Source organism: Ranitomeya imitator, chromosome 5 (assembly GCF_032444005.1).
Source record: "Ranitomeya imitator isolate aRanImi1 chromosome 5, aRanImi1.pri, whole genome shotgun sequence".
NCBI classification, from domain to species: domain Eukaryota; kingdom Metazoa; phylum Chordata; class Amphibia; order Anura; family Dendrobatidae; genus Ranitomeya; species Ranitomeya imitator.
Window position 1 is genome coordinate 620,514,972 of NC_091286.1, and position 26,851 is coordinate 620,541,822.

The following is a 26,851-nucleotide window of genomic DNA, read 5'->3' on the forward strand; positions in this document are numbered from 1 at the left end:
CTGTCTACTCTTCAGGAGGGACGCACAGGACTAGTATTTAAAAAAAAAAAAAAAAAAAACCTTGCTGAGTTGCCGCCCCCTCGCCTGTCCCCGCCCTAGGCACGTGCCCTCAAGTGCCTAGTGGCAAATACGGCCCTGCAGACACCTGAACCGGGTTTTAAACAAACGAACAGGAAGTAGGGCAGACAAAAACAGCAAACTCCATCTTAACAAAGGGAAAGATCATTCACAAGGTGATTTGGAAAACCCGGAATACTGATACTGATAGCTATCTTTGCAAGGAAGGGACACAGAGTCATTGAACAATGGACATTTGCTTATTTTGTTGATTGACCATTGCGTGGGTCCTGTGGCTTGTTGACCTGCAAGACAGAGAAGAACAAACTATGCAGATTGATTAAATATTAATCTCATCACACCTTCCTCTTTACTTCTGGATGATGGCTTGACAGATAACAGTTGTGAACTATATAAAGGAGAGTCCAGAGTATTTACAAAACCTCAGCCAGGAAGATTCTACAGGATATTAGCTTCGGGGACTACGACACCTTTTTGAAGAAGACAGATCTACTCTATTGACCATCGCTGAAACCTCAGCGATGTCTTGAAGAATCCAGGTTGGGAAAATCAGGTCAACTAGCCACACACCTCTCTGTTCTTGGTCAGTTTCCTATGCTTGTCGTGATCTTCTCTCTGTGCTTTCCATAAGTGGGGTTAGTCAACTCTGGAAGCTCCAAAGTTGCAGCTGCTATTATCTTGGAGAGACAGCGGAAGGGTTAGACCCTGTAATTTAGCACCATCTTGGGTATTTTACTGGGACTGTTCTATGTATTATTGTCTGTTCGTGGTTCAATAAAGTATTGCTACACTGCTTTACCCTCACCTTGTGTTGTCTTAGTAGTACTATGCCAATGGTAAAGGGAGAACAGACTATCAGTGGAATGATTTAACTGTGTTGGTGGTGGTAGTAGCAGTGATACTGGCAGTGTTAAGTGTTAACACACCTTTGTCACATTCTCCACATCTTCCTCATTGTATATCCACAGCAGCCATAGGGCACAACAATATATTCAATGTCCTACAGGATGGCTCCTAGTCAGCTGTAATTGGGCAATTTAGTAAGTGACAATGCCAGAAACATCATGGATGCCATGTGTTTAAACAAAGTAACACATGCTGCCTGCATAGTGCACATTCTCAATTTGACTGTACCACATTTTAAAACAACTATACCAACATGAACGTGGTGCTCAGTGCCTGGAGAGTGTGTGGACACTTCTACCATTCTTATGTTTCAAAGAAAGGCCTCAAGGATTTGCAGCGACAGAGCAGTATAATTGAGCCCTCTCTGATAAGTGACATGGCAACATGATGGAATTCAATTCTAAGAATGTAAGGTAGAGAAGTGACTGATGATATAATGGGGCAGAGAAAGTGGTGCTTGTGGTACCTTGAGATCTTCTATTGGCAGGTGATGAGGGATGTATGTATCTTAGGGCTCATTAAGACGTCCATGGAAATCGGTTCTAAACTGGACCGCAATGCACGGAATGGCCACAGGTCTCCAGAACCAAGCGTGAAAGCTTCATAAAAATATATGAATCTGTCATGCTCAGGTCAGAAGACCCGCGACCAGTACATGCATTTCGGTATGATCTTGGACCATCTTGCATGGACGTCTCAATGTGCCCCAACTGAGGCCAATTTAAGAGGCTAAAAGATGTTAGTAGGGTAAAATGAGTTTTTCTGCCCTTTATTTTGCTCTTGCGACTTTTCCAAACAAAATGCAGGGTTCACTTGAAGAACTGAGCGATCCATGACCTTCAGATTTACTATGATCAGCGCCAAAAATATACATAGAACTTATAGCGGTAATCTACACACCTACTGTTTAGAACATTGGGTTGAAAAAGCATAAGAGTATTTTGATACAATATTAAATTTGAGTCTGAGAACCAATGATTGCTGCTACTCTGATGGTAGCCATAATCATTAGAGGATAGATGGAAAATCCTGAAGACTTTCCTGAGAGCAGGTCATGCAATTTTAAAAACATTATCTTAAAGAATTGGAAACTGATTTAAATTTTTTTGCTCTAAAAATATTCTAATAATTGTGACTCTCCTGCACTTAGTGACAAATTATTATTTGCAGATAGTCAACTCTTACTAGTCACGTAAACCTAGATGGTTTCAAATATATACAAGGCAATGTGAAGGAATATATTGTATGTATCTACAGGAATCAGATTGCAATATAATAGAATATGGGGCGATATCTAGTATTTGCTGAAAAAAACTGTTATCTGATTTGCTCCATCAAAAATAGTTTCTCTCTTCCAAAGAAGTTCTATGCAGGAAAGCGCACTTGTGCTAATTCACGGCTTGGAGGCATACGCATTCAGCAGCATTATGTTGACTTGGCTGTGATATATTTGGCTTTGCATACTGAAGCATATGTGCACTACGCAGGTTGTTTGGCAATCTTTTAAAAAAGAGAAAAAAAAAAGTTTCTTGACATCTGTCCTGCTGTCCTCTTGCGGTTACTCATGCCTGCCTGTCACATCTGTCCCTCAAGTTGCAAGTCTGAACGTAATCACAACGAGGTATTTTCTTAACAGTGGGGCTATAAAAATCTGCTCAATTGTCAATTTTCTGATGAAGAAAAAAACCTGTTTTCATCTCCAGCAGAATATTTTTATACATGGCAGTTGGAGCCGAAAATTATTTTGGCATTTCTAAATATTCTGATATCATTGGGAGAAAAGTTTACTATTTTTCCATCTTTGTCTTCATTCTCCTTTTATACAGCTAAATCAGATTTGCGAGAAGATAACGTTCTACATTGTAAACGAGTAGTAAGAGTGCACTACTATCTTCTAAATCCCAGTAAAACATTTATACTCTCAATTTTCATCTTAATTCCATAACTACTAGTGTAAATTATATCATATACAGAATGAGCGCTCAGAAGACAGCTAGCGCTCCATTGCTACCTATTGGTTAGGTGGCACAAAAGAGCCAAATTTCTTAGTCCTCTAGGAGGAGCCTTACAGCCAGCAGTCTACCCAAGGCAAAACAGTATCCCATATACTGTATGAAGAATTTTTGAAATATTACATATTAAAGAATTTCTCCTATCAAACTTTCCATCCTCTAATTATATTGCAGTCACATTATATAGCACTGTGTACTTCCAATTGCTCATTTTGCCCTTCTACGCAGCTAATTCTTCTCTTTTCCATTCAGTCTATGATATCACATGATTAATAACTAATTAGCTGAATCCTTCGAAGTTCTTTGAAAAAACAGGAAGTCTCTTTTCTCTGCATGAGTCAGCATTGGAACTTCACTCCTACTAGGACAATTCCTTTAAACACTCTGAGATGTGGATTTTGGAGTGGATCCACATAAAAAAACCTGCGTGAACATACCCTAATAAGATTGCATTAATCACAGATCCACCCAATATAAATATACGGGGTAATTATTTCTTATATGAATAATAAATACATAAAAAAAAGATCTATAATGATAAAGCAATTACATCTCGTACCCACCATGGCCAGGGTTCAAGATGTATACATGTGGGACTCATACCTTGGAGTAAGGGGCGCCAAACGCAACAATTAGCTGTCAGTGATGGTTGAAACAATGATTCAGCGGACAACTATCTTTCATTACTCCTTCATACACAATAGCGCTCTGGTTATCTCCATGAAAAAACATTGCAAGTCTTCAGTCATGTCTGGTAATGCATTATCTGACCGAGAACAAAAAGATTGTCAGGCTAAATTGTACATGCCAGGTCCTTATTTCTCCCAAAATAATTTGTAAGGGAAAAGCCTGGAAGTCCCCATGAACATTAGACTGTCAAACAATCCCCTCCAATATCAAAGGTTTTTGCTGCATAAGGCCCATGCACACGTTCAGTATTTTTCGGGTTTTTTTCGCATTTTTTCGCTATAAAAACGTGATAAAAACGCGAAAAAACGCTTACATATGCCTCCTATTATTTACAATGTATTCCGCATTTCTAGTGCAAATGTTGCATTTTTTTCCGCTAAAAAATCGCATTGGGGAAAAAAAAGCAACATGTTCATTAAATTTGCGGAATTGCGGGGATTCCGCACACCTAGGAGTGCATTGATCTGCTTACTTCCCGCACGAGGCTGTGCAGACCATGCGGGAAGTAAGCAGATTATGTGCGGTTGGTACCCAGGGTGGGGGAGAGGAGACTCTCCTCCACGGACTGGGCACCATATAATTGGTAAAAAAAAAGAATTAAAATAAAAAATAGTGATATACTCACCCTCTGATGGCCCCGGAGTCCTCCCGCCTCCCATCGGTGCACGCTGCCGCTTCCATTCCTATAGATGCTCTGTGTGAAGGACCTGCGATGACGTCGCCATCTTGTGATTGGTCGCGTGACCGCTCATGTGACCGCGACGTCATCGAAGGTCCTGCACACACACACCATCTATAGGAACGGACGCCGCTGAGGAGATCGGCTGTTTCCAGGTAAGTATAACCATTTTTTTTATTTTTTTTATTATTTTTAAACATTCTATCTTTTACTATAGATGCTACTTAAGCAGCATCTATAGTAAAAAGTTGGTCACACTTGTCAAACACTATGTTTGACAAGTGTGACCAACCTGTCAGTCAGTTTTCCAAGCGATGCTACAGATCGCTTGGAAAACTTTAGCATTCTGCAAGCTAATTTCGCTTGCAAAATGCTAAAAAAAACGAGAAAAAAAACAGGAATAAAACGCAAAAAAAAATGCGGATTTCTTGCACAAAATTTCCGGTTTTCTTCAGGAAATTTCTGCAAGAAATCTTGACGTGTGCACATACCCTTAGTCTTAAGGTACCGTCACACTGAACGATATCGCTAGCGATCTGTGACGTTGCAGCGTCCTCGCTAGCGATATTGTTCAGTTTGACATGCAGCAGCGATCAGGATCCTGCTGTGATGTCGTTGGTCGCTGCAGAAAGTCCAGCACTTTATTTCGTCGCTGGATTCCCTGCAGACATCGCTGAATCGGCGTGTGTGACGCCGATTCAGTGATGTCTTCACTGGTAACCAGGGTAAACATCGGGTTACTAAGCGCAGGGCCGCGCTTAGTAACCCGATGTTTACCCTGGTTACCAGCGTAAAAGTTAAAAAAAACAAACACTACATACTTACCTTCCGCTGCTTTCCAGCTGGCCGGCGCTCACAGCCAGTGCAGAGAAGCACAGCGCCGGCCAGCCGGAAAGCACAGCGGTGACGTCACCGCTCTGCTTTCCGGCCGCTGTGCTCAGTCAGTGCAGGAAAGCACAGCGCCGGGGACAGACAGCGGAAGGTAAGTATGTAGTGTTTGTTTTTTTTACTTTTATGATGGTAACCAGGGTAAACATCGGGTTACTAAGCGCAGCCATGCGCTTAGTAACCCGATGTTTACCCTGGTTACCGGCATCGTTGGTCGCTGGAGAGCTGTCTGTGTGACAGCTCTCCAGCGACCAAACAGGGACGCTGCAGCGATCGACATCGTTGTCGGTATCGCTGCAGCGTCGCTGAGTGTGAAGGTACCTTTATGTGTTTGGGTGCCTCCTGACTCTTCCCAGATGATAGTAGAGGAGCTGCGGAGACACAATTACGTGTTTCTCAACGCAGGCAGTGAATAGCCAGGCCTTTCACCAGGAAGGAACAACCAAGGGAAGGGCAGCATCCAATAAAGGAAAACATCCAATAAAGGAAAACCACCTATGCCAAGCATGGTATCCATCCACAGACAGCTGTTTCGGGGTTTTTGCCCCTCATCAGTGTGGAGTAGGAAACTGGCTATCAGGAGCAGTGCCTAGTAGAAAGTCTATAAAGGCATGGATGATTGACCTCGTGGAGACCAAAACATCCAACACCGCGGAGACACCATCACGTGTTTATCAACGCAGTGATCCAGAACACTACCCCCAAATATGCAAATGCAAGTAGAGGAGCTGCGGAGACACCATCACGTGTTTCTCAACGCAGGCAGTGAATAGCCAGGCTTTTCACCGGGAAGGAACAACCAAGGGAAGGGCAGCATACAATAAAGGAAAACATCCAATAAAGGAAAACCACCTATGCCAAGCATGGTATCCATCCACAGACAGCTGTTTCGGGGTTTTTGCCCCTCATCAGTGTGGAGTAGTCAGACACCGGAATGTAAGTATGTAGTGTTTTTTTTTACATTTACTATGGTAACCAGGGTAAACATCGGGTTACTAAGCGCGGCCCTGCGCTTAGTAACACGATGTTTACCCTGGTTACAAGTGAAGACATCGCTGAATCGGTGTCACACATGCCGATTCAGCGATGTCAGCGGGTGATCCAGCGACAAAATAAAGTTCTGGCCTTCTAGCTCTGACCAGCGATGTCACAGCAGGATCCTGATCGCTGCTGCGTGTCAAACACAACGATATCGCTATCCAGGATGCTGCAACGTCACGGATCGCTATCGTTATCGTTCTAAAGTTGCTCAGTGTGACGGTACCTCAAAGGTACCGTCACACTCAGCGACTGCTGCAGCCATATAGACAACGAGCCGATCCCTGCAGCGTCCCTGTTTAGGTCGCTGTAAAGACGTCAAGCACAGCAACTCCAGAACGATGCAGGAGCGATCCAGTGACGTAACAGTGACTCACTTCTCATTCTCGCTGGTTGTTAGCTCCATGTAAAACGTTGCTGGCGTCATTGCTTTTGATGTCAAACATGACGATACACGCCGACCTGGCGACGAAATAAAGTTCTCGACTCCTAGCTCCGACCAGCGATGGCACAGCGGGATCCAGATCGCTGCTGCATGTCAAACACAACGAGATTGCTATCCAGGACGCTGCAACGTCATGGATTGTTGTCGTTCTCTTTGCAAAGTTGCTGAGTGTGACGGTACCTTTACTCTTTCCAAACAGATGATAAGGTTCCGTCTTGTGCAATTTCAGACTGCCAATCCTTTTATTCTTGGTGAGATAAGCCAATACCAAAGGAGTCTGACATTGGCTCTCTCTAGGTGAGCATAAATATGAGTACTCACATAGTTTTGCCATTGAGTGCGTACTTAGTAGTGCCACCCAGTGATACATGAAATGCGAAAATAGGGAACACACTCCTTGTGTAAATCTATGGATCTAGTTTCAATACCAGATCATGAACTGCTCACCTGAGAAGGTTGTGCAAAGCAGACTCAACACTGGAGAGGGTGTGTCCACTAGTGACTGCTGCTGCTCCGACCACTGGTTCATGGTACTGTCGGAACTGGAATGACTATTTTTGAGATTCAGAAAAAACTTCCAAGACATTTCGGGTGCTGCCAGTGGATGAAAAATGATCAAAGTCAGGTAGATGGAAAGTTTTGTATGTTATGATGACACATTTCAGAGTTGACCCAACTCCTTCCTGTTTTAATAAATCTGATGAAGTTTTTGGATCAAATCTGAAATGCGTCACACCATGAAAACTCTTCATCTACCTGACTTTGGACATTCTTTATCCACTGGCAGCTCACATTTTTTTATTCTTTTATGTATCCTGTGATACATTGTATGCTTTCAGTTTAATGCCACCATACAGTGCTTTGATAAAACTACAGATAACACATTGGCATAAGTTTGCAACTTAGAAAGTAATTAGGAAGGGATCATCATGGTGGGATCATGGTGGCCCATAATAATGGAGGCCTCAATCCATAACCTTTATATCCAATGAGAATTTAAGTATACAGTACCACATTCACTTTCACATCTAATATTGCTTGGAATAGATTTTTTTTCAACCTTGTACTTTCCACCTCACTCTTTAATACAGTTGACTTGACATTAATAAGAGTTAATGGTGATTCAGCCTAAACCGAAGTTTCATGTTTAATAGCAAAAAAGCCCAGATGTTACAATGAAAATGACGGAAAAATACAGTGACCTCAATGTAGACAACCACAAGTGCCGTATGAATAAATGTCATCGGTGATTGCTGCATTAGTAACGAGTTACACACATCCTTCTGACTATTTCCAAATGACAACAGAAGAAACAGTTTGCAAGGGACCGTCCCTGAGTGCTCGCTTCCCCCTCCGTTGTGTGGTGAGTAATCGCAGACACCTGCTCAGACTATCCAACCTGTTCAGGCAAGTCCCTGCTCCTATGTACTCGCCTGAACAAGTTCACCAGAGGTAGGAGGCTCTGCTCATTCAGCCCTGCAGGAATAGTCAGCTCCTTGCAGAGAGCATATGGAACATAAATAAATTCACAGCCAGGTCTGTGCAGATTATTAACCAAGAACGTCCTCAACAGCAATGCCAAGAAGCTTAGACTTTTCATTACAAGACGGATCATATAGTAGTCAGGTTTTCCAATTGATCTATAGAGAACATGGGAGAAATGTCGGATTATTTCACTGTCTATACTGGAATGCAGCCTACTTTTCTATCCTTCTGTGTGGACCAGAATATCAGTGGTAGATATGAAATAAAAAGTGTTTTCTCTATAGGGAATATGAAGATCACAAATCAATTAAATGAACTGGAACCATCCATGAATTGCATTGTTACAGATTCCTTTAAAGCGAACCTGTTAAAGTGAACCACGTGCAGCACGAATTTTCAGGCTGGCTGCAAAATTCGAAGCAATAACCTTCTGATACGGCTCCCATCAAGCCCTTCCCAGTGCGTCATCAAATGAGTGGCAGATACAGATAGGTCCATATATATTTGGACAAAGACAACATTTTTCTAATTTTGGTTATAGACATTACCACAATGAATTTTAAACTTTAGACTTTCAGCTTTTATTTGAGGGTATGCACATTAAAATTGGATTAAGGGTTTAGGAGTTTCAGCTCCTTAACATGTGCCACCCTGTTTTTAAAGGGACCAAAAGTAATTGGACAATTGACTCCAAGGCGTTTTCATGGACAGGTGTGGGCAATCCCTTTGTTATGTCATTCTCAATTAAGCAGATAAAAGGCTTGGAGTTGATTTGAGGTGTGATGCTTGCATTTGGAAGGTTTTGCTGTGAAGTAAACATGCGGTCAAAGGAGCTCTCCATGCAGGTGAAAACAAGCCATCCTTAAGCTGCGAAAACAGAAAAAACCATCCGAGAAATTGCTACAATATTAGGAGTGACAAACTCTACAGTTTGGTACATCCTGAGAAAGAAAGAAAGCACTAAAGAACTAATCAATGCAAAAAGACCTGGGCACCCACGGAAGACAACAGTGGTAGATGATCGCAGAATAATCTCCATGGTGAAGAGAAACCACTTCACAACAGCCAACCAAGTGAACAACACTCTCCAGGAGGTCGGCGTATCAATATCCAAATCTACCATAAAGAGAAGACTGCATGAAAGTAAATACAGAGGGTTCACTGCACGGTGCAAGCCACTCATAAGCATCAAGAATAAAAAGGCTAAAAAACATCTAAAAAAGCCAGCACAGTTCTGGAAGAACATTCTTTGGACAGATGAAACCAAGACCAACCTCTACCAGAATGATGGAAAGAGAAAAGTATGGCGAAGGTGTGGTACAGGTCATGATCCAAAGCATACCACATCATCTGTAATACCCGGCGGAGGCAGTGTGATGGCTTGGGCATGCATGGCTGCCAGTGGCACTGGGTCACTAGTGTTTATTGATGATGTGACACAGGACAGAAGCAGCCGAATGAATTCTGAGGTATTCAGAACCGCCATATTGTGTGCTCAGATCCAGACAAATGCAGCCAAACTGATTGGTCGTCATTTCATACTACAGATGGACAATGACCCAAAACATAAATCCAAAGCAACCCAGGAGTTTATTAAAGCAAAGAAGTGGAATATTCTTGAATGGCCAAGTCAGTCACCTGATCTCAACCCAATTGAGCAGCATTTCACTTGCTAAAAAGACTAAACTTCAGACAGAAAGGCCCACAAACAAACAGCAACTGAAAACCACCGCAGTGAAGGCCTGGCAGAGCATCAAAAAGGAAGAAACACAGCGTCTGGTGATTTCCATGAGTTCCAGACTTCAGGCAGTCATTGCCAACAAAGGGTTTTCAACCAAGTACTAAAAATGAACATTTTATTTAAAATTATTGAATCTGTCCAATTACTTTTGGTCCCTTTAAAAACAGGGGGGCACATGTTAAGGAGCTGAAACTCCTAAACCCTTCATCCAATTTTAATGTGGATACCCTCAAATGAAAGCTGAAAGTCTGAACTTCAACTGCATCTGAATTGTTTTGTTTAAAATTCATTGTGATAATGGTCTATAACCAAAATTAGAAAAATGTTTTCTCTGTCCAAATATATATGGACCTAACTGTATCTCCTTATGTACATGCAAGGTAGAGACCTGTCAATCACCTGCTGCAGCACTGGGAGAAGCTGGCCAGCGTCAGACCAGTCTGGTCTCTGGCTATGGCCTCCAACCAGATCTTCAAAGTGTACCACCTTTGAAACAGCGGATCATTTCATAGAATAATATACCAAGCTGCAATCATGCTCCCCATAGTTTGGACAGCATGAATTGCCTGACAGGTTCCCTTTAAAAAAAAAAAATAAATTGTTAGCAGCATTGGTTTGTGGTACTTATTAACTTCTTAACTCCCAAGTGATTTTTTGTATTGCTTTTGCTTTTTTTGTTTTTTTCTCCGCTTTCCCTAAAATCCATCAATATAGCCGTATAAAAGCTAAAAGTCATTCATTTTATCTGAGAAGGTATTGAAAAAATAGAAAGAAATTGTGAAAAAAAAATGAAATTCTGCCATTTTGGGGGGGGGGGTGCAGCTTTCATTGTAGGGTAAAAATGACGCAAATAAGATGTTCGAGTCATTACGTTGACATCAAAGTTGCATTGTTTTTTTTCCATTATTTATTTATTTATTTAAGTGGTGGAAAAATGTAAGATTGTAAATAAATAGGGTTTATGTCGTCCTTTGACAAGATCCATAACGTTTTGATTTTTTTCTTTCTATTGGGCACTTGGCTCTCCTCGGCAGGCCCATGGTCATAAATCTTGCTACAACCCCTTTATTGCTAATTGTCAGAATTCTAACTTGTTAAAAAAGTACACAGACTAGAAAACTCCAGATGGATCATGACTGAATTTACATATATGTACAAGCAGTGTGTAAGCTTTGGGCAATGCTCTACTGGGAAGCCTTTGGTCCTGACATTCAAGTTGATGTTAATTTGATACATACCACCTTTTTACCCATTTTGTTACATTACAACCTATGTTTATATATTTTTGTAATCCGCTTTGTGTGTGATGTATCAGCACTAAATAGTCTAAATTGGAGAAGTGAAGTAAGAAAAATATAGGCAAAAATTAAATTTATGGCATCAAAAAGCTAAAAATGAAGACCAAGGAGATCTCTAAAAAACACCATGAAGACCAAGGAGATCTCCAAACAACACCATGAAGACCAAGGAGATCTCTAAACAACACCATGAAGACCAAGGAGATCTCCAAACAAGTCACGGACAATGTTCTTGAGAAGTACAAATAAGAGTAAGATTATAAGTTATTGATGATCCCCTGGAATCTCTGATGCTCCCCAGAATCTCTGATGCTCCCCCACAGCACCAGCAAATCCATTATCATGAAATGGAAAGAACATGATATCACAACAAACCTGCCAAAAGAGAGCGCCTATCAAAACTCTCAGCCTGGAAGAAGAGGGCATTAATCAGAGTGGCAGCATGAAGACGGAAGGCAACCCTCAAGAGATGCAGAGTACCCAAGCAGAGACTGGAGTATCTGCCCATACTACCACAATAAGCCGTACACTCCATACAGGTGGCCTTTATGGAAGAGTGGGCAGAAAAAAGTCTTTACTTACGCACAAAAATTGTAAGGCTCATTTTCAGCTTGCCAAAAAAACATTTGCATTTTTTGGCCACCAAGGTAAACACTATGTCTGGCGCCAAAGCAACACAGCTCATCACCCCAACAATACCATCAGGCTTGAAGATTGTTGTTCACGAGAGGAAACCATCAACCTTGAAGGAGCTGGAGCAGTCTTGCCTTGAGGACAAAAATCCCAGTGACAGGATGTGGGAAGCTCATAGAGACTTGTTCAAAGCCACTTGCAGCTGTAATTACCACAAAAGGAGGCTCTACAAAGTACTGACTTTAGGTGGATGAATAGTTATGCACACTGAAGTTTTTAGTTAGTTTGTCCTATTTGTGATATGCTTCATAATAAAAAGAAAACCAAATGTTCACAGTTGTAGGCATATTCTTTACATGATCTGATGCAAACCATCAAAAAAACAGTGAAATTCCAGGTTATAAGGTAGCAAAACATGAAAAACACCATGGGGGTGAATGCTTTCTCAAGCCACTGTATACGGCAGCGGTATTCCCTAATGGTAATGGCCTCTTTAAAGGAAATCTGTCACCATGTTTGTCGTATCTAACCTATTTATATGGTCATACAGATTGTACGGTACTGAAAATAGTCATACCTGTATACCTCATTGATGATTCCCTCTTGTGGAAAAATCATCTTTTATCCCTTTGTGTTAATGTGTTCTTCTAGGCTATGAGGCAGACGCTGCCTGAAAGATAATGTTGCCTTTTCACTTGATTACCCTAGCTATTGCCTCTCATCAGAGTCACAATGTCCCTGTGACATCTAGGTCTTGTTCAGAAATCCAGCGCCTGCGAACTGCAGTTGCCGACGTTCCACTTTAGTGTTACGTCCTTCTATGGGCATTTTTTTGTGCTGGGTTGAAGTGTCATTACTACTTCCTCTCCAGTGCTCTCCAGATTATACAGTGAGTATACAGAGCGGTAACTGTAACCTGACTGACATTCACTCTGCATTGGGGCTGGCTGTCAGTCAGGGTCGGGAGTGCGGTTACAGCCTCCGCTCTGTACACTCAAAGCAGTGACTGAACTAGTTTCGGTGCCGCCTCATGACAGAAACCGGAATGCTGAGGAGGAATCAAGTTTATTTTCTCCCTGCAGCGTTTGGGTAGGTGTGAGCGCCAGACAAGTTAGTAATATTATTAACCTGCAGATTTTACCCTATATGTGCAGGTTAAAAGCATTTTTCTGGTGACAGGTTCTCTTAAAGTTGTTGACTAGGACTCCAAAATACACAGAACACAATTAACCAGTAAGATGTGACAGAAAAATTAGAAGGACCCATGGAGGCCACACGTCACAAGTTACTAGAAATAACAGATTTGTTGGTAATGACTTTCTGCCAGAAACCTCAGGACACAATCAGAGATCTTGAGTCATCCATGCCTTTTTCAAGTAAGAGCTAGGAGTGGTTTTAATTTAGATGCATGGGTAAAGAATTTTCCAGAATTTGTTTTGGGCGGATTTACTTTTAACTTGATTCAGTCTAAATGGAATCTGTCACGAAAAGATATTTATTAAGTTCTGAAGTCTCTGCAGACCACAAAACATTAGAAATGGAATGAGTGTTTGAGGAACGTGAAGAGCCGCAGCTCGCCACCCCACCTGATGTCAATATTACGTCAGCGGGATCAAGTGATAAGGTATCCCGCTTGTACCTGCATGACATTTTGCACTCCCTAGGGACACATATGGTCAGCTTGGCACAGTTTTACACAGACACCCCCTTTCCTAACGGGCCCAGGGAGGCACGGGGAGTGTGAGAAGGTGGCCCATGCAGTCACTGACCTGGCATCACCCTCGCCCACAACCCTGACATGCTGAAAGGCACTTTCACTAGCACCAGTGAAACAGAACCTTATCAGCCCGGTAGGACTGCCACCAGTTCCTTGTTTGATATATGTCTGGTCCGTTGACAGGGTTATATTAGGCCTGGAACCAGGCCCAGTAGCATGTGATATTAGGTCGAGAAATGGAAGTGTGGATTTGTGGATTGAGATAAAAGAGTAACCCAAGGTTAAATTATATATTTAATAGCCTTAAAGGGTACTCTAGACAATACACTATATATACACAATGCTTATACATACTGTATATAATGGTCAGATGTGCAAATGAAAATACAATAGTGGTAGGACAAAAGGTATAAGCAGAACATATAGTCAGTTACCAGTTAGATGAAAGGCCTGGCTTGCGGGGGTGGGGCTGCCTCATGGGAGGCTTGTGGTCCCTCTGTGTGTGACTGCACATGCTAAAGGGGTTTTATTCCATTCCATGCCCAATGATTGACATCGAATTAAATCTCCAATATCCTTCACAGGTGTAAAAATAATAAAATAAGTTACTTACCTGTCTTAGGCTTACCTTCACCTGTCCTGCCACCTCACCTGACCACCCAGTCCTCCCACCACTAGAATGGTCTTCTGATCAAACGTTTTTGTATTCATCTTCTTAGGTGTTAGGTATTTAGTCCCAATCAGTGCTCTAAGAAGACTAATCTGAAGCGTGCAGAGGAACAAGCAGGGAGCTGCAGCTGCAGGACATGTCAGAAGCAGTATAGGACAGGTGAGTATATGTTATTATTTTTTAACCCCTTCCCGCATCTATAAAGGATCCATCATAGTGGTGACTGACTACCAGTCTTTTTACTAGATATGTTTGACTCAAGAGGAAAAAATTATTTTGATGAAAATTCATAGAAAATTTGATTTGTTACGAATCAATTTGCTCATCTCCATTTCTGTGCCCCAATTCAAAATCATTAAATCCTTAATATTACCCAAACTCTGATAAATTACTGGTCTCCTTGTTTGAGACAGAGGGACCTTTTTGCCAATGATTCAACCACGACCTCAGCATTCCTTGTAGTTACACCCTGGTAACAGTGACCATTTTCAAGGTCCCCATAAACAGTATTATCAGAGTGCCCCCCTCGTGGAAAATATTGTGGCACAATGTCATACACGTGTGTCAACAGACAGCTACCCTGATGTATCTAGCATAATGCCCTACTTGGACAATGGATTGGACACTATAAAATTATATGATAAAATTCTATATAAACTCTAAACAATCCTTCATAGAAGGGACAATCTCAGACCACTAATGAGAACCAATCGAAACAAGTTGATTACAGCTTGTTTACTCATCATTTACACAGATCCATGAGAATCGTTGGGAACGAAAAGTTCATTATTATGAATGCTTTTTTCACATTCGTCACCTTGCTGTTGACAACACCTTCTACGTTTACACCATGCCATGTGCTGAATAAATAATTTTTATGCCGGCATGAATTATCTGATTATCTGATGATCGAATGTTTAGCTCTTTAGTCGGGTGATTGTTGGCAGATTAATTGTTAATTGGTGATATTTTGGAACAAGAGTTACAACTAGTGATGAGAGAGTATACTCGTTGCTCGGGTTTTCCTGAGCATGCTCGGGTGGTCTCCAAGTATTTGTTAGTGTTCGAAGATTTAGTTTTCATCGCGGCAGCTGAATGATTTACTGCTATTAGCCAGGCTGAGTACATGTGGGGGTTGCCTGGTTGCTAAGGAATCCCCACATGTAATCAAGCAGGCTAGTAGCTGTAAATCATTCAGCTGCCGATGAAAACTAAATCTCCAAGCAGTCATAAATACTCGGAGGTAACCCGAGAGTGCTTGGGGAAAACCCAAGCAACGAGTCCACTCACTCATCCCTAGTTACAACAAACGCGAAATCACTGATGTAGACTCGTCTAAATGCACCTTTAGTGTAACGGAAACAAATAACATGGCCGCCCACTGAATTGTCCAAGTTTTATTAAACACTGGTTTTACACTTTCTGCACTGTTTAGTTACAAATTAACTAGGGATCAGTGATTACCTAAGCTTTGTTGTATGGCTTTTATAGATTGGGTTGAACACTGTGCTTAAAGTCAAATGACTGTTAACACCTTGTTATCTCTACTTTTATTTAGACAATGGATGCTTTGAATGTGAAGGAAATTACTTAAATCACAGATAATGGGCCAATCTTCAAGCGGGAACCATGACCTTTGAAGAGCATTTTCATTCCTGCACTACTGAGAATCTAGTGATGTCTTGTTTAGGTTACTATGATAAGAGGCTTCAAGGTCAATTTTCAACAATATCGTTGGACAGAATTTTGCTGGTCTTTTGTAAACACCTCAAAGAAAATGTGTTTGAAGTTTAAGATGAATTGGAAGCCAATGTCACAATTTTTAGCCTTTAGATAATTGTTTTTTTGGAAATTTGAACAATTCATAGATTTGGTCTTTTGGATGTCACAGGGCAACAACCCTCAGCACACTTCATCAGCCAACATCGGTGTGATTAATTTGTCAGAGATCGTTCAGTTATCAGATTCCAAATTTTCTAGCAACTTGTCTGAGTAACATTCAAATGATTATTTCGTTTGATCCTCTCAGTTCACTAATGTGCCAAGTGATAAGATTTTCAACCAATTTTACCAAATAAGTGAACCTTTCATGTTCTCTTGTCATAATTAATAAAGTTGTGAAGGATTCAATTGGCTCTCCTGTGAAAACAAGTAATCCCTCCAGAGGATAGGTGATAACTTACTGATTTATGGGGTCAGACCACAGGGAACCAAGCCGATTGGTAGAACAGCAATTTATTATTCCTAACAGGGATTTTTTTATCCCTGTCAGGGGACTTTTATCCATTATGGATACTGAACAATGCTCCATTCATTCTCTATAGGACTGTTGGAAAAAGCCAAGCATAGCTTTCGACAGTCCCATAGGAATCAATGAATCTGCAATCAAGCATGTGCACTCCTACTGATTTTCAATAGGAATAAAAGTGCCCCAATATTATTATTATTACCGTATACATTTTTATAGCGCCATTTATTCCATGGCGCTTTACATGTGAAAAGCAGGCAAATATAGACAAATACATTAAACATGAGCAAAAAACAAGGCACTAACAGGTACAGAAGAAGGGAGGACCCTGCCCGCGAGGGCTCACAGTCTGCAGGGGATGGGTGAGGATACACTAGGAGAGGGTAGAGCTGGTTGTGCGGTGGTTCAGTATGTTCAGGATTACTGCAGGCTGTAGGCTTGTCGGAAGAGGTGAGTTTTCAGGTTCTTTTTGAAGGTTTCTATGGTAGGCGATAGTCTGATGTGTTGGGGTAGAGAGTTCCAGAGTATGGGGGAAGCACGGGAGAAGTCTTGGATGTGGTTGTGGGAAGAAGAGATGAGAGGGGAGTACAGAAGGAGATCTTGAGAGCATTGTAGGTTGCGTGTAGGTAAGTACCGGTTGACCATGTCACAGATTTATGGAGGAGACAGGTTATGGATGGCTTTGTATGTCATAGTACGGGTTTTGAACTGGAGTCTCTGGGTGATAAGAAGCCAGTGAAGGGCTTGGCATAGGGGAGAGGCTGGGGAATAGCGAGGAGGCAGGTAGATTAGTCAGGCAGCAGAGTGTAGGATGGATTGGAGTGGTGCCAGAGTGCTAGAGGGGAAGCCAGAGAGTAGTAGGTTGCAGTAGTCAAGGCGGGATATGATAAGGGTGTGCATTAGTGTTTTTGTGGTGTCGTGGTCATGGAATGCGCAGATCCTGGAAATATTTTTGAGTTTGAGACGGCAGGAGGAGGCAAGAGCTTGGATATGTGGCTTGAAACAGAGGGCAGAGTCGAAGATCACCCCGAGGCACCGGGCATGTGGGACTGGGGAAAGTGAGCAGCCATTGACATTGATGGATAGGCCTGGTGGAGGGGTAGAGTGATAGAGTGAGATGGGGAAAGATGATGAATTCTGTTTTGTTCATGTTCAGTTTTAGATAGTGAGCAGAAACAATTTCCGAGATAGCAGACAGACGGTGTGGGATATGTTGATTAGTACAGGATCTAGAGGTCAGACCCCCATGATTAATAATTTATCACCTATCCTGTGAAGAACCCTTTTAAATCAGGTCAGATTCAATAATTTCCCCCCGGGATCAGTATTGTATCATATCGTATCACATCGTAGATTGGTCTAATAAAATATCAAATTAATGGCCCGGTAAGCCCATGCTCTGGCATAGAAATGGTCCCCAAAAATCCAGGAGAAGACAACCCAATCAGTTACCACAAGCAACCTGTAGTACTTTACTGATGCAAAGTGCACAATGAAATTAAAAGTGGAAATTAACATGTTCTGCATAGATTGCAAGCTGATCTTCATTTACAATCCGTCTTTTTTTTCTAGATAAAGAGCAGTTTTGATCATAAAACTGTTACGATATTATTATACCCTCTAGGAGACAAATGTGAACAGTACATAGTGAATGTATCTGAAACACCACAGCTCTGTGTATTGTGTAGTTCTGGGGGGACTAAAACTCAGTTCCTATTCACTTAAATAAGAGCCGAGCTGCAGTACCCAAGAATGGCCACCGCACAGTGTATGGAACTGTGGTGTTTCGGCTCCACACACTGTTTTCTGTCCACTTCTGGCTGCTGAGGGACATGCTGAAGACCATTGGGGATGTCAGATATCGGACCACCACATTACTGATATTTATGTCCAATATGTGTTCTGGGCAACTCCTTTAAGCAAGAAGCTGCAAGATGACTGGTAGGGAAGGGGCCACTCTAGCAATGTTTAGAAGGCAGGGCTCAGGTATGGGGGGTAGTGTGTAAACTGCTACTGCTCATTTATGTCATCTCAGCCAGCCAATGTATTTATATCATTAACAATACATTGTCTATTAAACAAATGATGAAATTCTGTATACTCACCCAGTCCGTATATAGATCATCGAACCTACTGTGCGATTGATTATGCATAAGGATAGGAGCCCACTCCAATACACAGGCCCACTGGAGGATACAAAATGCAATACAATCTTGTATGCAATGACTAAGGATTAGTGATGAGCGAGTATACTCGTTACTCGAGATTTCCGAGCATGCTCAGGTGGTCTCCGAGTATTTCGGCGTGCTCCGAGATTTAGTTTATGTCGACACAACTGCATGATTTGCGGCTGCTAGACAGATTGAATACATGTGTGGGGTTGCCTGTTTGTTAAGGAATCCCCACATGTATTCAATCTGTCTAGCAGCCGCAAATCATGCAGCTGTGGTGACAAAAATGAAATCTCCGAGCACGCCGAAATACTCGGGGACCACCCGAGCATACTCGGGAAATCTCGAGTAACGAGTATACTCGCTCATCACTTCTAAGGACGTATATTTTTTGCCATCCTAAAAGACCTTCCATTTACAGAAGATGCTTGGTCTGTGGGTGAGCTTAATATCAGGTTGCCACAAGGTTTCCCATGACTTTTATATTCTTCTTACCTGTTCTCTACAATGAAAATAGCTCTGTGCATTAACACATCTTCTGCTGATTATTATTTGTGGAAGCTTAGGGCCCAATTCATTATTGTATTTGTGCCTAATTTTAGTCTTTTGTGCTGTTTTTTTTTTTTTTTTGCTTGCATCAAATTCATGTTTCCATTTGCACTTTATTTGAAGTGTGTTTTTTATGTGTTTGCCTGTTTTGTGTTTTTTTTTTGTTTGGCAGTATGGACTGGATTAAGAGTTTGTAGATGTTTAAGCTTGATTCATCTTTTCCAAGAAGATGCAAAATTTTCAGGCAACATTTTGCGAAACGTGCAATTTTTTGTGTTGAAAGGTAACAAAAATGGTTAAAGAGAGAAAAAGACTGTTTTTGACTTTGAGCAAAATCCATAAATCGGTTGTGCCATTTTGATGAATTTGGCACATTAAAATAACATCAGTGAATACCACAAGATAAAAAAAATAGATAAGAGGATTGATAAACTAAAAAAACCTTAGTCTTCATATTAGATGCTGTACAGTAATTTTGTAAAAAAAAAAAACAAGTTCTTCAAAAATGTAATGCGGAATAAAAGTGCGTTGTAGGATAACAGTTTATCTTGGCTGTTGGGGGTATGTCAGTCTGCACATTGTCAACTGCTTTCAATAACAACCAGCAGAATTGTTGCTAGCGGGAAACCATGTTTTGAGCTGTTTTGCTTTGATTTTTACCTGTTCTGCTACTAGTGCCTGAATTTCTAGTTTGGTGATAATTGCATATTGAGATGTTTTCACCTTCCTAAATGACAACCTACAAAAGCGTATGCATTACACAGGCAGGGCAGGTGGCTTCTGTGGGGCTCCTGTAAAAAAAATTCCCAGCATGGTCCCTTCCATTTCTGCTCCTAATAGAGCTTGTACAAGACTCCCTTCAACAAAGGAGCTGCAAATGAGCTATCATGATGACACTTACTCCCGATCACTGGCCGATGTATGCATGCTGCCAATCACTAGCTAACCGGATCACTTATGCTGGCCATTAATAGTAAAAATAAAGTTATCGCCAAACCGCAGGTGTCCAATCACTGGGACCGTCACCGAATGGGAAATTTTTATATTTTCAATGGGGCATTTTTATCCCAAAATGGAGCAGCAGGTCAGACACATGATTGCTGCTCCATGGTAAGTGATAACTTATTGATCAATAGGGGTCTGACCATTGGGACCTGCAGCGAAAGGCAGAAAGGGGAACTTTTATCCCCTTTGGAATAGAACATGCTCTAATGCAGCGCCATTCATTCTCTATGAGGTTGTCAGAAAAAGCCGAGCACAGCGTTCACTAGATCCATAGGGAATGAATGGCACAGCATTAGAGCATGTTCAATTCCAACTGGGATAAAAGTGCCCCTTTCTGCCTATCAGTGCACCATGGAGATAGGTGATGACTTGCTTTCACTGGGCAACCTCGTTCTCGTTAAATCATTATTGTCATAAGTGTATTGCCCTGTGTAAACAGAGATGTGCTTCTGACAACATGCGCGCTACACGGAGACAGAATGAACATGTTAAAAAGTTCTGTCCTAAAACAGCTTTTGTTGGTGCTGTGCTGGGTCAGAGGCCTACTGTCAACTGGAAGTCCTGGCCTTTGGTGAACACCGGGCTGGAGATGCGACGAGATGGGGGAACAGACAACCGGACAGTGGTCAGGGAGCCACGGGTACAGTTAGAAAGGCGAGCGGTGAGGCGAGAGTTTTGTTTTGTTTTTACCTCTTAACATTTTGCTTTTCATTCACTTCTCCTACTGCCCCCATTGCTCCCTGCCCGATATCCGATCCCCATCGTATCTCCAGCTGGGTGTTCACTCTAACCCTCCAACCGCAAGTAGGTCCCGGAGTACACTGTGCCCTACTCACGGCCATAAGCCACATCCTAGAGTGAGCAGCGGGCTGGAGCTGCAAAACAACCGAGGTCTGGAGGATCAGACAACGGGCAGGGAGCAGCGGACCAGGTGAGCGGTAAGGTGAGTTTAAGTATTTTTTGTATTATTTACATCTTATATTTATTTTGCTCTGAAGAGAAACCCAAGAGCATAGTAAGGGACATTCAATTTAAGGAAAATGACTACCGTAAATGAATTTCCCGGCAAAATCTGCTCAAATAGGCAAATACGATTGTTGCCTGATCCGCTTATCTCTAATAATCATGTGTATTGAAAGTTAGCTCTGTTTTGGAAAATGCAGTTTCAAAGTCCGATTTAAAGGAATTTTCTCACTAAATACATTTTTTACTCATCCACGGGATAGATAACAAACACATGATCACTGAAAGTCCAAATCATGGAGACTACATCGTCCCAACAAAAAGGGTCCTACTGATCATGTGAATAGGTGAAAACTATATTTAGATGGGCAACTGTTTTAATAGAAAGATGTTATAAATTGGACCCATAAATAGATACCAAATTGGACTAATTGGTAATAAATACCTTCCAGTCACCCAATCATTGTTACCTCGGCTTCTGTGGCTCCGCCTCCTGCCGCCGGCTCGCTCGCTCTCCTCGCTGCGTCCTCTTCTTCCCGGGGCTCGGCCCGGACGTCGCGCTTGGCGTCCTCTTCTCTCCGGGGGTCGGTCCTGGCGTCCCGGCGTGCGTCCTCCCTCCGTCTGGGTGCGCGCGCCAGTGGCTTGCGCGGGCTCTGCCAGGTCTGACTGTGCACGCGCATCTCCTTCCTCTTCTCTTCCTGCGTGATCTGACCCGGAAGTCCTTCCTTCCAATCGGAGTTCAGCGTCAGGTACTTCAGGCCCTCCTTCCTGCTTGGAGGTGCCTGATTATTGAGTTTCTTCGCTGTAGTTAGGCCGCATATTTGCCTTTGATCCTCTGGTTTATCGCGCATTAACCCTGGTTCCTCTCTTGTCTTTCCTCAGCTCCCGTGTACCTCCGTTCCAGTGTCTCCCCTCTGTGCCTGTACCAGTGTTCCTCCTCCGTACCAGCTTCTGTGTACCTCCGTTCCAGTGTCTCCCCTCTGTGCCTGTACCAGTGTTCCTCATCCGTACCTGCTCCCGTGTACCTCCGTCCCAGTGTTACCCCTCAGTTCCTGTACCGTTCTTCCCCTCCGTCTCTGTGTCTCTCCTCAGTTCCAGCTTCCGTGTTTTCCCTCTGGTCTTCGGTTCCTTCTGGTCCTCAACTTTCCCTTTTGTCGCTTTCATCCCTGGTCCTGGCCTCCGTGGTTCTTGAGGTCCTCGCGCTTGCCTCCTAACAGTCCCTGTATAGGGGTTGGTTTCTCTGGAGTGCTCGTTCGGGGTAGCTTCAGTTCCACGGTCCAGTGGGTCCACTCCTTGTTTCCCTATACCTCCGGCGTAACAGAATAATCAGGCCATGGATCCCGCCGGGGCCACTGCTTTAAAAGAGTTGGTTTTCTTACGAGAGAACCAGACCCGAATCATGTCTTTTATGAAGACCATGGATTCTCGTTTGTCTGCCTTACAAGCCGCAGATCCCGGGAATGCCACTCAGTTAGCCAGTCTCCAGCAAGAGCTGGTTCAGCAGCGTGATACGCAGGCGCACATCTTGTCCTATATGGCTTCCGTGGATGGTCGCTTGCTTTCTTTGCAGACAGCTTCCTCCCGGTCTCCAGATAATTCCCCTGCGCCTCCTCCTCGTTTGGGTAAGCCGCCTCGCTATAGCGGTGACCCTAAACTGTGTCGGGGTTTCCTCAATCAGTGTCGTTTACACTTTGAGTTGCTACCTCAGCAGTATCCTACCGATCGGGCTAAGGTCGCTTTTATTGTGTCCCATTTAGAGGGTGAGGCTCTTTCCTGGGTGAATCCTCTCTGGGAGCGGGACGACCCTATAGTGACCAGTGTTGCCACCTTTTTGGACACTTTCAGGAGGGTGTTTGATGAGCCCGGAAAGCTCGCTTCCACAACTGAGGCTCTCTTTAACCTCCATCAGGGCTCCCTCTCTGTGGGGCAATATGCCATACGCTTTCGTACCCTGTCATCGGAACTTGGGTGGAATAACGAGGCGTTGGTAGGAGCATTTTGGCGGGGGTTGTCTGGAAATATTAAAGATGAGCTTGCAGGTAGGGATACTCCCACTACCTTGGAGGAGCTCATTTCTCTCGCTACACGCATCGACTTTCGCTTCCAGGAGCGTTCTAGAGAGACTGCTAGGGAGAGGAGGCCTATGCGCCCTTCTTCTTCTTCTGGACAGTATACTCCTACTTCTCGGTCTTCTGCTTCCGCTTCTGCAGCCCCTGAACCTATGCAGGTAGATCGGGTCAAGATGGCGGATCAGCGCAGAAGAGAGAGGCTGGCACAAGGCCTCTGCTTGTATTGTGGTGGTTCGTCTCATTTTCTACGCTCATGTCCAGAGAGGCCGGGAAACGCCTCCGCTTAGGACAGGTAAGAGAGGCCTCCCTAAGTGTGTCAGAACCCTCTCCACCTCTTACTCTTTCTGTCCTTATAATTCAGGGGTCGAAACGTGGCTCAGAACTTGCTTATTTGGATTCGGGAGCGGCAGGTAACTTTATACGGCTTAAGGAGGTGAAGAAATACCGGATTCCTGTGGTCGCCCTGAGTTCTCCACGTATGATCGCTTCCGTGGATGGCAAGCTTCTACAAGAGTCCGTCTCTATGGTTACCGAGGAGGTAACTCTTCAAGTAGGTGCTATGCACCAGGAGAGGATTGCTCTTTATGTTTTACCCAACTTATCTCATCCTCTTCTCCTCGGCCTTCCTTGGCTCCGGACTCACGAACCAGTCCTGGATTGGCGTTCTGGGGAGATCCTTCGTTGGGGACATCCATGCCAAGAGAGGTGCTTAGCTTCAGTTCGCCTGGTTACGGTTTCTCAACCCTCTTCGGGTCCTGAAGGCTTGCCTTCTGCCTATTGGCCTTTCGCTGACGTTTTCGACAAGAAAGAAGCTGAGACTCTTCCTCCGCATCGGCCTTACGACTGCCCTGTCGAATTACGTCCTGGGACCATGCCACCTAGAGGTCGGATCTATCCCTTGTCTCCTGCTGAGACATCTGCCATGTCTGAATACATCCAGGAGAACCTCGCTAAAGGTTTTATAAGAAAATCTTCCTCGCCTGCTGGGGCCGGTTTTTTCTTTGTTAAGAAGAAAGACGGTTCTTTACGTCCTTGCATCAATTACCGGGGGTTGAACAACATCATTATAAAAAATAAGTACCCGTTGCCTTTAATCCCGGAGCTCTTTGATCGTTTGAGAGGAGCGCGGATTTTCTCGAAGTTGGATCTTCGTGGAGCCTATAACCTTGTGCGAATTCGCTCGGGAGATGAGTGGAAGACGGCCTTTAACACCCGGGACGGTCATTATGAATATCTCGTCATGCCTTTTGGACTGTGTAATGCTCCCGCGGTTTTTCAGGAATTCGTCAACGACATCTTTCGGGATTTGCTCTACTCCTGCGTTGTGGTATACCTGGATGATATCCTCATTTTCTCTCCGGATTTGTCTTCCCATAGAAGGAGCGTCCACCTTGTTCTGCAACGTCTCCGGGAGAATCGCCTCTATGCTAAGATGGAGAAATGTCTCTTCGAGCGATCTTCTTTGCCCTTTTTGGGATATATTGTCTCTGAGAATGGGCTGGAGATGGACCCTGAGAAGTTGTCTGCTATCCTTCAGTGGCCACGTCCGGTCGGGGTGAAAGCTATCCAACGCTTCCTCGGTTTTGCTAATTACTACCGACAGTTTATCTCACACTTTTCGTCCATCATCAAGCCTATTTCCAACCTCACTCGGAAGGGATCCAGGTCTATCGTGTGGTCTCCTGAGGCTGAAGAGGCTTATTTAAGTCTTAAACGGGCTTTTTCTTCCCCACCTGTACTGCATCGGCCTGTGGCTAACAAGCCGTTCGTCCTGGAGGTGGACGCTTCTTCCACCGGAGCTGGCGCTGTGTTATCTCAAGGATCTTCCTCTGGCCGCTTGGTTCCCTGCGGGTTCTTTTCTAAGGCCTTCTCTTCTGCAGAGTGCAACTATTCAATTGGGGATAGAGAGCTGCTAGCCATCAAGATGCCCTAGAGGAGTGGCGCCATTTGTTCGAGGGAGCGGTATATCCATTTACTATTTTTACTGACCATAAGAATCTGGCCTACATCCAGTCAGCCCGGAGGCTGAATCCTCGACAGGCCAGGTGGTCTCTATTCTTCGCTCGCTTTGATTTCGAGTTACATTTTCGTCCTGGTCCGAAGAACTTTAAAGCAGACGCCTTATCCCGATCCCTTCAACCCCAGGATTTTGAAGAGGATCTCTCTCACGTCATTGAGCCGGTCAAGGTCATCCCCGTGGCTCCCGTGAGGTTGATTTCTCCACCACCTGGCAAGACCTTTGTTCCAGAATCCAAAAGGACTCAAGTGTTGCGCTGGGGTCATTCCTCCAAAATCTCAGGCCATGTCGGGGTTAAGAAGACTCTTGAACTTCTCTCTCGGTTTTACTGGTGGCCCACTCTCCGTCAAGATGTGGTTGACTTCTCGGCTTCCTGTCCTTCCTGCGCCAAGGTCAAGGTACCCAGACGATTGCCTTCTGGACTTCTGCTTCCTTTACCTGTTCCTTCTGCTCCCTGGCAACACATCGCCTTGGATTTCATCACGGATTTGCCTAATTCTGCCGGTTTCACTACCATCCTGGTAGTGGTTGACCGCTTCTCCAAGATGGCACACTTTGTTCCGTTGCAGCAACTTCCTTCTGCTCAAGAATTGGCTAAGGTCTTTGTCCGACACGTTTTCAGTCTTCATGGATTTCCTTCTCACATGGTGTCGGATCGAGGTGTGCAGTTTACCTCATGGTTCTGGAGGACTCTGTGTGAACTTCTGGAGGTCAAGTTGGATTTTTCCTCCGCTTATCACCCTCAAACCAACGGCCAAGTGGAACGTGTCAATCAGGTCTTGGCATCCTATCTTCGCCATTTTTCTAATGCTCATCATGATAATTGGTCAAGTCTTCTGCCTTGGGCTGAGTTCGCCTATAATAACCATCCTAGCGAATCCTCTGGCAAGTCTCTGTTTTTTGTGGTCTATGGTATGCATCCCAGGGTTCCTCTGCCCATCTCTGTCACCACCGGTGTTCCTGCAGCCGACGCTGAGACTGCGGACTTCTCCAAGATCTGGCTGGAGACTAAAGAAGCCTTGGTGAGAACGGGCGAACGCATGAAGAGACATGCTGACAAGAGGCGCTTGGATGCTCTGTCTATTCTTCCGGGCGAGAAGGTATGGCTGTCTTCAAGATACATTAGATTGAAGATCCCTTCTTACAAACTTGGACCTCGTTATATTGGCCCTTTTGAAGTCCTCCGGCGCATCAACAATGTCGCCTACAAGCTCAGGTTGCCTGTCTCTCTCCGAATTCCTAATGTTTTCCACGTTTCTCTCCTAAAGCCTGTTATTCTTAATCGGTTTCATTCTACTCCCTGTTCTTCTCCTCCTCCTGTTTCTGCAGATGATGTTTTTGAAGTGGAGGACATTCTAGCATCCAAAAGAGTCAGGGGCAAGACATTCTTTTTGGTTGATTGGAAGGGTTTCGGTCCTGAGGAGAGGTCTTGGGAACCTAGGGAGAACATTAACGCTTCTCGCATTCTCAAGAGGTTTTTGTCTAAAAACAGAGGGGGGGGATGTAAGAGGGGGGGTACTGTTACCTCGGCTTCTGTGGCTCCGCCTCC

At 43.7% G+C, this 26,851-nt stretch overlaps 1 long non-coding RNA gene across 1 annotated transcript in view; it reads left to right on the forward strand.

Annotated features, from left to right (window-relative positions):
- Nucleotides 1-16,779, forward strand: part of LOC138680928 (uncharacterized) — a 60,269-nt gene extending 43,490 nt beyond the window's left edge. The window contains exons 2-3 of the long non-coding RNA XR_011321838.1: nt 14,330-14,439; nt 15,839-16,779. This is a non-coding gene — a long non-coding RNA (uncharacterized lncRNA). The remainder of the gene's footprint in view (nt 1-14,329; nt 14,440-15,838) is intronic.
- The last annotated feature ends 10,072 nt before the right edge of the window (nt 16,780-26,851 follow it).